Source organism: Myodes glareolus, chromosome 20 (assembly GCF_982192425.1).
Source record: "Myodes glareolus chromosome 20, mMyoGla1.1, whole genome shotgun sequence".
Lineage (NCBI taxonomy): Eukaryota > Metazoa > Chordata > Mammalia > Rodentia > Cricetidae > Myodes > Myodes glareolus.
In genome coordinates, this window is record NC_142045.1 from 51,895,358 (window position 1) to 51,907,860 (window position 12,503).

Here is a 12,503-nt window from a genome sequence, read left to right on the forward strand (position 1 = left end):
CTTAGCTTGATTGATCCCCTCCCCCTTTTTCTTCTTGCTTTTTGGTTCTTACTCTGAATTCTCTGCATGACTTCCTTTTACACACTGAAATTCCAGTTAAGGGACATTCTCTCTGATTATAATGACACATGTCTGTTTTCACAGCTGTAATCTCAGAGTTCTTAATAATACCATGTTTTAAACATTATTCTGAAATGCTAGAAGGTTTTGAGGTGATCAGAAAGTAAACATCCAGCTCAGATTAAAAAAAAATTAAGAGAACAATTATAAGACTTTCAGCAATCTGTAACTGATCATAGGCATGCCCTTGAAAATCTCAAGCTCTGGAGTTAAAATGCAATTCCCCAGGGAAACCAATTCAACTAGACATGTGTGCGTCCATTAGAACCAGATGAAGGTACTGTGCTGCATCGGGAAGGCAATGAGGTGGTTTGTGAGAGGCTGGAGACCAAGTGTTCGAGCATCTATGGGCTTCTGGGGTCTTAACAGGAATCCTTTCCCCAGTGGAACGCATTTGGGGAGTTTGTATTTATGCTCATGGGCACCTCTGACATCTGAGACTCAGAGGACTTGACCTTGCCTCCACGGTCAGTCAACATGGTCAGAGCTCCAGCGCTGCTTAGTTTAAGTTGCTCTTCTATAGCTAACAAGACTGGTGAGTTCAGGCCATTTGTGAAAGTAATGATGCCCTAAGTGAGTCTGTTCTGAAATGGAAGTCATTGGCCCAAGAGCTTGTATCAGAACACTATATATCTTTTCCTCCAACCACTGTAAACCATGCCTAAAGAGTCAAGTAGTAGTTGATAGTAGAGAACAAATCGGTGATCCTGGAACAACTGGATGACTTATACACTGTGGAAACAGTACACACCTTTCCTGGTGCCTGTCCTTTCTAGTGTATACATTCTCCTTCTGGGCTCTGTGGAACCTTCGGGGGGCGTGTTAATAGGCTTCCATGGCACAGACGTTATCAATTCTTTCAGTGAAGGATTAATTTAAATTAACAATTGGGCAGTTTAGTGTTATCATATCTGGGTATGGAGTGTCTTTTCCTCGGACCAGTGGTTCTCAACCTTTCTAACACTGCAACGTTTTAACATAGGTCCTCATGTTGTGGTGACCCTCAGCCATAAAATTACTTTTTGCTTCATACCTACCTGTATTGTTACTACTGTTGTGAATCATGAAGTGAACACCTTGTATGCAGGCTACCTGATATGTGACCCCCGCCTCCTGCCAAGAGATAGAGATTCACAGGTTGAGAACAGATACTTTGAACATACTAAAATCACTTCCAAGACTTGATGATTTCCACTGTGAAGAGTGCCATCTCCCTAAGCATCTGCTTTGTAAGCTAAACTGAAATTTAATCTCTTTCTTTCATACTATCTATTGTCTATCAGATCTGACGATCCACTTCTATGAAAGATTTGTGTTTGTTTTGTTTCAGGAAGACTTGTGACCCCGAGTGGTAGTGGTAATGACATTCTCTGTGGGTTAGCCTTTAAAAAAAACAATATTAACTTAAAGTTAAGGAAGTATTAACAAAAAATTGAGTTCATAATAACTACTCTTTCCCAACATCCTTCATGACAGCCACAAACTCAATCTATGTGCAGCTTCATAATTCATACCTGTTTCTTCTGTGTGGGAGGCATCACTGTGTTTTCAAAATAAAATAAGTGGGGAAAGCTGTACTTACACCTTCATAGAATGGTATTATGAACACTTCAGTTCTCCTGAAACTTTGTTTCCATTTGAAGTAAGGTGTTTTCTTGAACAGGCATTGAAATTCTAACGGTAATATGATATTTAAAATTAAGAAAAATACTAAACACTAACCAAGAATACCTTTGAAAACGGAGGATTTATTTGACTTATGGTTTGTACAGTCACTCATGAAGGGAAGTGAGGACAGGAATTCCAGGCAGGAACCAAGAAGGCAGGAACTGAATGCAGCAGAGGCAATGGAGAAGTGCCACTCACCGGCTTGCTTTTCATAGTTTACTGGTCGGCTTTATATATAACTCAGCATCACTTCTTGAGGACTGGTACCACCCACAGTGGGCTGTTTCTTCCCATATCAATCATTAATCTATAAAATGTCCCAATATGGCCAATTGGCTGTAGTTACTTTTTTATTTGAGGTCCCTTCTTCTCAGATGACCTTAGGTTGTGTCAAGTTGTCAAAACAACAACTAACAGCAGAAAAAAAAAACTGAAATAGAATAAAGATTCTCAATTCCGTTTTTATACCCTGTATATTCTCGTTTTTCCCCTTGGGTCTTGGCTACAAGGATTAATCTTGATTAGACATGGTTATCAACAAAAAACTGTTTTGCACAAACCAATGAAGGGCTACATAAAGTAAACAAAGAAATTTAGACTCAAAGTGACGATGAATAAACTATTGATACCACCAGAGCAAGAGCACACGAAGATGTGAACACATTTTAAGACTATTAGTCTGGAAACAAAGAATCGCATAAGCCATTCATAAGCATGACAGTTAGAAAAGATGAAGACAAAGAGACAGTGTGGGAGGCCTGTGGGGAAGCTGGCATCAAGTCGGGAACTTTCTTTGTTTCCAGACATCACTCAAAACAAATTACAAGAAGACTGGACTCAAACTGAGGAGACCTTTCGTAATGTAAAACCACCCTTTCAGAAAATTGCAGAAGCAAATGTCGGCTTGCAGAGAAAATATGCAAGAAATAGCTCAATCTATAAAACATGATACAGGAAAAGAGGTCTGATAAAATGAGAAGATGAAGGAATAGCTACAAGAAGAAACAGTGTTTTCTAGATTGTTTATTTTTATTTTTAAGTGTGCGTACATGTGTGAGTAGAAGCATATGAGTGCAAGTGCCCATGGAAGCCAGGAGATTCCTACAGCATGAGTTACCAGCGGTTATGAATTGGCTAATATGTGTTCTGGGGACCAAGCTTAGTCCTTTGCAAGAACAACAAGTGTTCTTAAGCACCAGACCATCTCTCCAGCATAAGCAGTATTATTCTTATTTGTTTGCTTTGTAAATTCATGAGCAATTACGTATGAGAGGAAATGTGCATGAAGTTGAATTCTTGTCAGCACTGGTGTGAGTTTGGAGGGAAAGTTAACATCCCAGAGAGTGGAAATCCTGAAAATGCAGCCTTTTAACTAAAGATCCCATGAGCCTATAGAGTCCACAGCTAAAATAGACAGGTGTTTTGATAGACTTGGGAGTTCGGAAAGTGGTTTGATTTCTTGCTAGTTTCCTTTGCAAACGCATCCACCTTCCCCCAAATCAGACAAGTCACAAGAGCTGTGAGTCAGGTAAATGAGGACATGCTTGGGTTTCCCTTCCAGAGGCAGAAGCAGCCTGTTTGGTTTGTTGAAAGAAGCCAAAATAAAACCACAAAGGGGCAAAGTAATGCTCATTAGTACCTTTTGAAATCAAATTGTGCAGTTACAGCGGTTCCCAACAGAAAGGGAGCCATAGCATCGATGGTGATGGAGGAGCAGAGAGTAGAAGACAGAAAGGTAGAGTACTTATAGTACATGTGCTAAGAGAATGGACCCACCTGCGTGGGACGAGCCTAGATATACACTTGGTATTTGTCTGGATGCTTTAGATGTCCAGTTTCAAGGACACATAGGCTGGCCACAAGTCTGTAGAGTTGACAGTTGTGGGATGGATGGTGATCTCAACCCCCCCCCCCCAATTCAGCCAAATAGAACCCTTCAACCACTCTTGGTAATTGTTTAGATTTTAGCACTAAACAAAGGATCATGATTGATAGGAGTGCTGTCTTTGGGAGCTCAGGATGCAGGTCAAAGGTGAAAGGCACTTTCCCCTTCACGAACTGTGGGAAGGCAAGTGTCTTTTCTAGTCTTCATCCTTTTGAACTAGCACTGTGTGAGTGTGCATCTATGTGAATGTGCATCTGTGTGAGTGTGCATCTGTGTTTGCATCTGTGAGTGTGCATCTGTGTGAGTGTGAATCGGTGAGTGTTGCATCTGTGAATGTGTATCTATGGGAGTGTGCATTTGTGAGTGTGCATCTGTGTGAGTGTGAATCAGTGAATGTTTGCATCTGTGAGTGTGCATCTCTGAGTGTGTATCTGTGTGAGTGTGAATCAGTGAGTGTTTGCATCTGTGAATGTGCATCTGTGAGTGTGCATATATCTAAGTGTGCATCTATGTGTGTGTGCATCTGTGAATGTATGCACATTCTGTGTGAATGTATATCTGTATGTGTGTGCATCTGTGAGTGTGTGTGCATCTATATGTGTGTAACTATATGTACGTGCATCTGTGAGTGTGCACCTGTGAGTGTTTACATCTGTGAGTGTGCATATTTGTGAGTGTGCATCTGTGGGTATGCATCTGTGAATGTATGCAGCTGTAAGTGTGCATCTGTATGTGTGTGCATCTGTAACTGTGCATCTGTGTGAATGTGCATCTGTGAGTGTGCACACCTGTTAGTATGTGCATCTGTGTGAATATGCATCTGTTAGTGTGTGTCCATCTGTGAGTGTGTACACAACTATATGTGCATTCATCTGTGAATGTATGTCTGTGAGTGTGCACACCTGTGAGTATGTGCATCTGTGTGAGTATGCCTCTGTGAGTGTGTGCATCTGTGAATATGTGTGTATCTGTATGTGTATGTGCATCTGTGAGTGTGTGCATCTGTGTGAGTGTGCATCTGTGAGTGTATGCAGATATGTGTGAATGTATGTCTGTGAGTGTGCACACCTGTGAGTATGTGCATCTGTGTGAGTATGCCTCTGTGAGTGTGTGTGCATCTGTGAATATGTGTGTATTTGTATGTGTATGTGCATCTGTGAATGTGTGCATCTGTGTGAGTATGCATCTGTGAGTGTGTGCATCTCTGATTGTGTGCATCTGTGTGGGCGTGCCTCTGTGAGTGTGTGTGTGCATCTGTAAATGCACACATGCATGTGGGCTTTTGCCAAATTCCTCACTCTAGGACACATTTTTCTTGTTTATATCTTCCCTTTCAGTAAGCAAATCTTAAAGGATGTATCCTATGCCAAGTTTCAGATGGCTATGCTTTTGAATTACCCTGATCCTGGATCTGATGAGCTAAATATAGTGTTTATTTTTCCCCTCTTGACAAAGACCTTTACTCTTACTGAAATTATTCTCTATTTGAAAAGTCAAAATAGGATTTAGCTCAAATCTAGTTTGGGCAGTTTATTTTCCTCATCTTTCCTAGTTATAGAAAATGTAATATTTGAAATACCAGTACCTACCATAAATCAAAATTGATGTGTAAGCACAGAAGGAGCAGTTTTGAAATTACTTCTTCCCCTGGTGCTCCTTAAGGGACAAATGAGACAGTAAATGGAACTTAATTTTTATCATAGGCACATCTTTCTCCCTTTCTCTGAGATGCACTTTTCTTCTCCAATTCCATCCCTCCAGCTCTGCCTTTCCAGCTGCCAGTGGCAGGTCCACAGCTCTTGTCACTCTTGCTTTTCTTTGGTTCAGTGCTGGGACAGTATCATTTTCTCTTCTTCATTTTGAAGAATACCTTTCCCTTATTTCTATTATCTTTGCATCTGTCCTATTTTGTTAGGAAGCAAGAAAGCAAGTTGCTGTCGAGTACCAACTTTCCAGCATGACATTAGTCATTCATCAGAGAGGCTGTGATAATTTGAAAGAGATTTTTGAGGTGAGGCCTGTTGACTGTTGATATTCCCTTACAGAAGGAGAAAAGGATGAGGTCACTGGTCCAGCACCTGGGGTTCATGCTGCTCCCTCATAAACCTCCCAGCCAATTCTATGTAATTCTGCCCTCAATGAACATGGCCCTCAATGAACATGGCCTCAGGGGATGCTCAATTGTATAGACCACAGAGAAGAAACTCCATATCTGCAGCTATGTGGGGTGAGACTTGGTGTTATGTAGCCACCCATGATCCTATTAGAAACACTTCACCATGCTCTGAAATTAATTCTAATAAACGTATTAGCTGTCCAAAAGGTTGGATTTTGCTGGGATTGTTTTTGTTTGTCATTGCTGCTCTTTCAGAGGGAGTGGGAGCATTTGTTCATGTCTCCCCACGAAAAAGGTATGCAACACAAGTCTTTAATAACAGTTCATCCTAAACTTGTTCTAAAAAACAACAACAAAAGAAATAAATAAACAAAATAAAATAAATGTCTGGGAATGTTGCAAAAGTGGGTGCCTTTGACAGAGTGGAACCAAGGACAGCAAGACTAGAGATATCTGACCAGACTGTAAGACATATATGAGGACATTTTAAGAATAAGGGTTTTGAACACCATTAATTCTTAGAACCATGATCATGCAGCAACCTTGAGGAAAAATTAGCTTGACAGGAAGGGAGCTGGGGAATTGGATCTTTTTTTCTGTTATTGTTCAGGCTTTAGAAAGTAACATTAGAATTTACACAATTGGTCAAAATTTGACCAAAACCAATTTGGTCAAAATCAGGATGATATAACTTTAGGCAAAACCGTCATATTTTATTTATTGCTTTTATTAGCCCCACATGGTTTCTGATTCAGGCATCCACCTATCTCTTCTCCCTAAAAATAGATCAGGAAACAGTGACTTACTTTTCCTGTCTTGGAGACAACCAGCATGCTGATTTTGTCCTGGATTGTTTTCTGAGTGGAACACAATAGCGTCTGCATCCTCTGGGTGAGGACGTGTTTTACCTCCTTTGCAGATGGGTCCCAGGGAAGGCAGAAAGCTCAAAGCCTACTCAGAGCATCAGGGTGGTGGGATTTTAGCACCTGGAAAGGATCCTTAATTGTGGGAAGGATGCCCCTTCCATTCAATATGCAGGCTACAAAGCTGCCATGTAGACTTTGTCCTGTTTTCTGTTATGTGTAATGTTTTGCGGCAAAACATGGGGCTACTGGGACGATGTTAGTATGAAACTGAGGGCTTTGGTTTTAACCTCATGTTTAACCATCAGGCAGATACCAGAAAAGTGAGTAATTGTGTATCATCAGAAAAGATTACTGTGTATTTAAATTGCCAAGATCCTGCATAGCAATTTATGTCAACTCTTAAATTATAACTCTTAACTTGTCTGTCTTGCTCTAGAACTTCCTTGAGCACCCACTGGTCGCAGCTTCTCACTGCCAGTACATAGCACATTGAATCCAGGCTGTAGCCACAATGGACAACAATTTCCAAACTAGTAGGCCATGGCCCAGGTCAGCCCTGAATGCTTTGGTCTGTATACAGTGCTGGTATTTAATGAGTAAACTTCACTGATTACTCCAGTGCAGCAGGAAACCTTACACTATTCCGTGTGTTTTCCTCCTGTGCACCAGTGTGGTCGTGAGACCTGTTGAGCATAGTGGACCCTGGCAATTCAGCCCAGGGCCTGCTTTGTCCATATCTTTTGCCTGCCATGTAATAGAAGATTATTAGAAATATTTGGTTTATGTATATAAAACTGTGGATGTATGATCATTTCTGTGACAAATATATGCCCCCAAAAGGAATTACAAAGTGCCTTTGATAGCAGATCTGTAGTAAATGTGTATGACAATGAGGTGTTCTCTTCACATTTTTCATAACTCACAGGCAGCATAATTTGCTTTCCATCAGAGGATTTTTTTGTGGTTTAAATTGTAGGATAGTAAAATCTGAGGTATAATTTTCATATGAGTGACTATGCTTGTATTGTACTGGTTAAATCTAAAGAATTATTAGATAGAAATATTAAAGAAGGGTGCAGAACACATTGATGTGTGGCGTGTACTGTGTGAGCCTAGCAATGTATGCTGCTTTTCTATACTTACAGGGTAAGTATAGAGCAAACACAGACAATCTGTCACAACGAGGAATTATGCCACTCAATCTAACTTTACCAACAATCACTTTTTACAATGTAAAAGCAGATCTTACGTTTGTTCTTCATTCCAGCTTGCATGCTTAGTTACAGGACAGTGTAGGAAAAGGGCTTTGTGAGCAATTGGCAGAGCTGCAGGCACTGGCCATCAGTACCTAAGACTGTTGTGAGCTGCTTTTGTCTTTGTGTATTTTGCAGGGTTTGGTGTGGCTCAGTTTCCACTCCTGTCTCTTCCATCAGGCCATCAGGGACTCAAAAGACAGTGAATTTCAAGACAGGCTCTTGCTCAAGAGGATCCTATTATCTCTTAACAAGTGGCTGGTTCTTCTGCGGCAGTTCAGATGACCAATGGGCTTCTTATGTTTAAGAGATTTGTTCATGATCAGCCATACTCTGGCCAGCCTCACAGCGCTTCTGGCCATCAACACTGTCCGTAGCTTCACTGCCAGGCAGTTTTCCTGTTCTGTTTTGGAGATGTGAGAGAGACAGCCTAGACTTCAAAGCACATATTTCATATAAAAATAGCATCTCCTCTTCCCTGTGAGCATATGTCTCTTCTATTAATCAGAACGATTCGGGGCTGTTCTAAAAAGATCATTCTTATCAGGTAACAGTGTCAGATATTGAGAAGGAAATGGATTTTCTGTGGAGAACAAGAAGGAAGCAAGAAATGATCAAGAAAAAAAACCCACACAAATGAAATGGATAATAGATAAAGCTCACGGAACAAGTATGCTTCCATCCCCTTTGTGCTTTTCGAGAACAACTCTCTGCTGCAAAGCCACAAAATGGCACAAATACAAATACATCCATTTGCCTGCTGGGATTAAATCCCTCTAATTACACAGCCCCACTTGATATGGAGGACCGCCGCATCACCTCTTGTTTTTTTCTGTTGCAATCATTGTTATATCCGTGCTCTATAATCAGCGTTCATCACAGCTAATTAGAGCCTCTTCGTCTGTTGTTCCTGAGACCTGACATTCCTAGAGTTCAACCGCAAATTCATCTTAAATATCTCTGGGCTCCCAGGAAATGAGAATGCTAGAGTTGTATTATTCCCAAATGGCTTTTTGAAATTTTAATGTACTGTGATTTTCTTCTTCTTCTTTTTTTTTTTTTTACGGAATTTAAATGATTAGGCACAGAGCAAGAAAGCAAGTCCTACATAAAACTTTGCAGGACTGGTCTGTGGTTCAGAGTCTAGAAGGCGCCCCAGTTCTTTCTTTTTGATATGGGTGCTGTTCTTGGAACAGATTTCATTGCATTAGAAAGAAACTCAGTGTTGATTCCTCTTTGAAGAGGAAGCTGATCGCTGAAATACCAGTTAAGTCTGAGATTCTGTCATAAGAATGTATTTTATGTTTCTTATAACTGATGACCTAAGGTTTCCAACTCATAGCCAGGCTGTTTAACTTGGCCATCCCACCTTCTGTTACTAAGGTGACCATAACCTTTGAAACCTTGTTCAGCTGGAAGATCAAGAAGGTTGAGTCTGATGAAGCAGGACTTGGCTGATACACTCCTCCTAAACAAAGGGGCGGAGCAAGTAGCTCTTACTAGAGAAACCACAGCGTTGGCTGTACCACCCGACATTTCCCAGCACTATCTGTGCTATTCTTTTTAAATTAAACATGAATTAAGGAGAAGTGAGTATGATTGCTCAACACTGTAAAAAAAATATCACCAACCATACAAATTTGTCAGATAACTAGTTTGGTTATCAAGTCTTTCAGAGTTGTTACTTTTCATTTATATTTTCACTTCTCAAAAACAGAAAATCTCAAGGTGGAGAAAAAAAAAGAAACCTTGTTAAAAGAGTAAACCTGAGTTAGCATTAGGCATTCTTTACAATGTGATCGCTGCCTCATTTTCACCATTGGTCCTTCTTTATTTATCCTTTCTGCTATTTACATCATTACTGTAGACTAAATCAGTCCCAAACAAGCCAACCCGTACCATTAGGCAAGTATTTGGAGTCCTCAAAAGCAGAATTCATACACAGATGATCGGTGCATACAAACACATAATTAAAGTGAAGGCTGGAGGCTTCTATAGACAGGAGCTAACTTCACAGCTATGGTGAGTTTGTAGAGGGGGTGAAAACTCAGGGAAAAAATAAGAAATGCTTTTTAGCTGGGGTGATAGTCATGCTGAGAGGCAAAGGCATTAATAAGAGCTAAAATTTATGGGGTGTCATTCTGTTGTTGTTGTAAACGCTTAGAAAGAGGATTATCTCATTTGATTCTCTGGAAAAACCTGAACAAGCACTACAGGGTACTTCTGCTTTGCAGACAAGGGACAAAAGGGTATAAAGTTAGGGTTTGGAAGAAGTACACCTCAAAACTGTATGTAATAGCAGCACCCTTCCCAGAAGGCTTCAACAATTGGGCTCTTGCCTCATTAAGAGGGGCCTCATCCCTTTGTTTGAATCTACATTTCCCTTGAGTCTCCTAAGAAACAACCAGTATGTAGCAGGAAGTGATGCTGTGGGTGTTCCCAAGGTTAGGTCAGGACTGAAGGTTCACACCCACTGGGGTATCATTTTGAGACTCTGGTCTTCTGTAGCTCTGTCAATCCATCTGTCCATGGCTGGCAAGCTCTGAGATTACCGAGCTACCTACTCTAAGAAAGAGACCATCGGGAACAGCTTAGGTTTAAAGGAGAGTGGTAGGGGGGATAGGAAAAGGAGAGGGAAGAAAAGGAAAAGGAGAAGGAGGAAGAGAAGAAACCAAAGGCTAGCAGCTGCTAGTACCACCAGCTCTAGTCTCAGTATGGCTGCACCCAAGAGAGTGAACTGGAGTCAGACAGCCAAGACAAGCCTGTTTCTGTGTTCTAACCCACAGAACCGTCCAGATAACAAAGTAATTGTAGTTTCAGTCACTGGATTTCAGGGTGAAATTTCCTTATACAGAGCCACTAATAGATATGTCACCAAGAAGAGCTGGAGTCAGAATTTCAACTTTGGCTCCATAGCACCTTTCTATGTCCTTGTGTATCTGGTATTTATGAGCATGCATTCACACCCTTCACATGGAGGTATGCAAACTGAAAGGAAGAAAGAAAGAGAGAAAGAAAGAAAGAAAGAAAGAAAGAAAGAAAGAAAGAAAGAAAAAAGAATGGAAGAAGAGAAGAAAAAAGAAAAGAAAAAAATTGTTCCTTTAGATCAATCTTTTGAGAGGCAAGAAATATTTTCACTAAGGCTTTATCCCCTTCCATTTTAAAGTTGAAAATTAAATGAAGGAAGTTAAAAAGTGGCTTCAGAAGCTCCCAAACACATAGCTGTCAAAGCTGTAAAAGCTGCCTGTCCAGTGACTGGGGAGATGCATGGCACACCACTGCAGTGATGAATGTCAACTATATTAGAATGACATTATGTTCATACTGGATAAAATCTAATATTTTAAATAGACAATAATTTCTGATGAAGCAGATGGGTTGAGAGAAAGAAAGTTACTTTTGAGGAAGAAAGCTTGCATTTTAGTGAGAGAAAATACAGCCTTTCCTCTTTAGTTAAAACAACTGGTTGAGTTCATGCATCCCTAGAAACCAGGAAGCTTTTCGAAGATGAACTTCCAAACCAATAAAATCTCCCTCCTTGGAAGCGGTGGGATAAACATAATGATATTTACTAAATAAGGTACTGAGAATGATTTCTTACGGTCTCGGTTTCTTTATTTATAAAATATAAATTAATAGCTGAGTTTTCCATCCAGGAATTATTTGCACTTGTCGTATATTCAACTAAGAGTTTTTTTCTAGATTATGAAAGGATACTTCATGAACAAATACCTACAGTTACAATTATCTCCTTGACATGTCTCAGTAAAACACACTGCACATGAATGTCACATCTGTGACTGCCATAAGCCTATAATGCAAGACCATTTGGGAAGCTGGCCAAGAGATGACTTTGGGACAGCACATTGTGCTTCATTCTAGAGGCTTATTTATCTTCCTCTTTCCCTCCCTTCCTTTCTCCCTCCTTCCTTCCTTTCTTTCCTTCCTCCCTTCCTTCTTTTCCTTCCTTTCCTTCCTCCTTTCTTCCTTCTTTTCCTTCCTCCTTTCTTTTTTGAGTGTTAGAATAGTTTGTCTTTGAGAACTGTCACTTCTAGCTCTAACTCCTCCAGTGTCCCCACTCCCAAAGTCATGACCTTGTCTTTCATCATTTTTGTTGAATCTATATACTTATGTCCACATGTATACATTTATAATCTACGAAGTACATCTCATGTTGTCAATATGCACATGTATCCATCAATGGCCATTTGGGACTGGACAGCCTGTGTGGGAGCACATGACTACAGGAGGCTAATTTTTCCTCTCTCAGCAAGCTTGAGCCCTTGTAACTCTTCATGTGATCTCATAACACCGTACTGCAATCGAAGTTTCTAGATCACCATGATAATTCAGACAGTTTTATTCAACCTTTTTATGCGTAATTATCCTTTGTCTCTCTGATTTGTGAACTTCAATTACTACTCTGAGTATAAAATTCTAATGAAAATGAATACTTTATAAAGTGATGCAATGCAATTATATTTACATTACATCATATTATATGACTATACTTGTGCTGTTGATAGCATACAGAAATGTAAAGGATACAGAAATGAAAAGATGAGTTACTTATACCTTAAGATATTTATTTGTTT

The 12,503-nt window shown here is 40.1% G+C and overlaps 1 protein-coding gene and 1 non-coding gene across 2 annotated transcripts in view; both read left to right on the plus strand.

The window, feature by feature from the left end:
- Nucleotides 1-12,503, plus strand: part of LOC125397498 (EGF-like and EMI domain-containing protein 1) — a 660,639-nt gene that overhangs the window by 387,012 nt on the left and 261,124 nt on the right. The window lies entirely within an intron of this gene.
- LOC125397535 (small Cajal body-specific RNA 4) lies at nt 9,320-9,446 on the plus strand. The gene has a single exon (XR_007231086.3).